Below are 3,061 nucleotides of genomic sequence, written 5' to 3'. Positions count from 1 at the left end.
AAAAAAAAAAAAAAAAAAAAAAAAAAGATGAAAAAAAAAAAAAGAGTGGGGAGGGGTAAGTTTTGATAGGACTACAACTTTCAATTGACTGAATATTTACCCAAAATGAGATGGTTTAAGACCATATAATTTTCACTGGCAAGTTTTTTTTGTTTGTTTTTCCAGAGTACTTTTTTAATCAAATGAAAGATTCTTGAAATGCTATAGTGCTTTACGATTTTCAAAAGTTTCACACACGTGATTTCATGTAATTCCATAATAACCCTTTTTCCCCCCTACCCCTATATTGCCTCTCCCCCTTCCCTCTCCCCATTGGTAACCACTAGTTTGTTCTCTATATGAGTCTGCTTCTTTCTTGTTTTATTCACTAGTTTGTTGTATTTTTAAGATTCCACATATAAATGATATCATACAGTGTTTGTCTTTCTCTGTGTGACTTATCTTACTTAGCATAATGCCCTCCAAGTCCATCCACGTTGCTGCAAATGGCAAAATTTCATGGCTGAGTGAAATTTTATGGCTGAGTAGTATGGCAAGCTTAAATTTAGCCCACTCTCCAACAGGAATGAAAGCCCACAAGAAAGTTTTCATCATTAAAGAGAAATAACAGCTACGGATTTGTATACATATGCACACAGTGTGTACATTTCAGTAACAGAAATAAGCTCTATGAAGCAAATGGGCAGGGTGCTAAGAGAGCACAGCACAAGGAGACCAAATTTAATATGGAGGTAGAAAAAGCCTCCCTGAAAAAATATTAAGTGAAACTGAAAGCAGTAGGAGCTGTCAGGTCATGATAAAGCCTAAGACAAAGTGGGAGAAGTTCAGGGTAACTTAAGAGCAGAGTGGCTGGGTTTGGGGCTGAGTCAGGCAAGAACAAGATCGCGCAGGTAGGTGGTGTTAAGATTTTTATCTTTACCTTAAGAACAACAGGAAGTCATCAAAGTGTTTTAAGCAAGGGAGTAATGTACTCAACTTGCCCTTTTAAGGTAATATATTCGACCTAGCAAATGGGTGGGTAATGACTGGAGGGGTGTGTGAACGAAGAAGCAGCAACACAGTTGGAAAGCAATTTCATCATCCAGGTGAAAAATGAGGGTACCTTACAGTGGGCAGCGGAGATGGAGGGAAGCAGAAAGATTCAAGAATTGTGGGGAAAATACCGAGAGACTCGGTAATGAACTGGAAGACGAGGAAAGTGAGAAAAATCAGCCCCAGCCTTCAAGCAGATGGTACCCTGCAGTGGAGCCCACAGCTGGAGATTGGATTTCAGGCCCCTCCTTGGCCAGGCCCCCTGCACTGGAAGGAGAAGATTAGGAGAAGAACCGAGGGGGACCGGTTACTGGAGTCGGCAGATGGTGGATGGTGATGCCATTTACTGAGAGGAGAGAGACTGAAGGGAGAACAGATTTTCTATGTTGGGAGTAGTGGTGAGTGAATCAAGAATTCTTGGGACATTTTAAGTTTAAGACATCTACCTGAAGACATTAAACAGGCATCTGTGCACACAATTCTGGGGCTCAGAGAACTGGTGGGTAGCGCTGTCAACATACCCTTGTCAACAGGTAGTTCTGAGAGCTGATGAGATTGGAGGAAAGACAGCACAGTTCAGAGGGGTTGCACAGTCACAGCCCATAATGTCACACTTTGCTTTATACAAGACAACATTCCAAATGTTGAGAAATATCACATAATAACCTGAATTTCCCCTTCTATGAAAAATCAAGGGACTTCCCTGGTGGCACAGTGATTAAGAATCCGCCTGCCAGTGCAGGGGACACGGGTTCGAACCGTGGTCTGGGAAGATCCCACATGCTGCGGAGCAACTAAGCCCGCGCGCCACAACTACTGAGCCTACGCTCTAGAGCCCGTGCACCACAACTACTGAAGCCCGCGTGCCTAGAGCCCGTGCTCCGCAACCAGAGAAGCCACCGCAATGAGAAGCTCGTGCACCACAACGAAGAGTAGCCCCCGCTCGCCGCAACTAGAGAAAGCCCGTGCGCAGCAGCAGACCCAATGCAGCCAAAATTAAATAAATAAAATTTTTAAAAAGCAAAAAGGAAAAATCAAGCTGTGGTAACCTGGACCCACATTGCTATAATTAGATACTAGCTAACACTATGAACCAGGCAGTGTTCCAGGCACTTCACAAATTTAATCTAAGTAACAACTTGATTTTTATGGTTCATACTTTAAGTAAGAGAAAACTGAAGCACAGAAAGGTTGAGTAACTTATCAGAGAGCTAAGAAGTGGTGGAGCTGGGTTGCAGACCCAGGCTATCTGGCACCAGGGCCTAAGGGCTTAGACACCTTGGGTGCAGCTGGGAAGCTGCAATCCCATTTAGAAAAGCCCTGTTGCCTGCAGGGCATGGTCCCACCACTTCCTATTGTTTTCCTGTCCCCCGCAAACCCCATCCCAGTCTGAGCATCAGTTGCCATTTATTGTTTAATTTGCACTGCTGTTCTCTGATATTGGAGAATTATTTATCTATACCAAGTAGAATATTAAAAATATTAAAGGCATCTAACTTCCACGGGTAAGAATTTTAAAATTATTTATTTGTGAAATTTCTGTTTGTATGTTATCTGGTCAGATAGAATTGATAAAAACAGGTTAGTATTTAGGTTAAGTATGTATGAGAAACTCATAACTATGTTTCCATGCTTCTGAAACAGTCACGCTTCTGATATATACTTGGGATCTATCATTCCCAAGTATAAAAGATGAAAATGACACAGAGCAAAGGCAACATAATATTAAATAACTAACTTTTCAATTTCAGACAGTTTTATTTAGATAAGGTTGATCTGAGACTGAGGTCTTGGGAGACTTTGACAGTATGCTTAAACTTAGTTTCAAGTCTTGGGGGAAAAATACTGTTTATGTCAGTTTGGGGTCTTACAGTCTCTCAAGTGGAAGAGGGGATGGGGTGACTTCGATCGCTCACCAGTCCCTTCCTTAGTAAAAGTGTGAGAGGAGGGAGGTGGGGGTGAATGTTAGACGTACAGTATTAATGAAAGGAAAAGCAACAATTATTAAAGTTAGTCAAGAAGGTTCTAG

The sequence above is a fragment of the Lipotes vexillifer genome, unplaced genomic scaffold (genome assembly GCF_000442215.2).
Source record: "Lipotes vexillifer unplaced genomic scaffold, Lipotes_vexillifer_v1.1 scaffold263, whole genome shotgun sequence".
NCBI classification, from domain to species: Eukaryota; Metazoa; Chordata; class Mammalia; order Artiodactyla; family Lipotidae; genus Lipotes; species Lipotes vexillifer.
Note: the sequence above shows the minus strand (reverse complement) of the source record.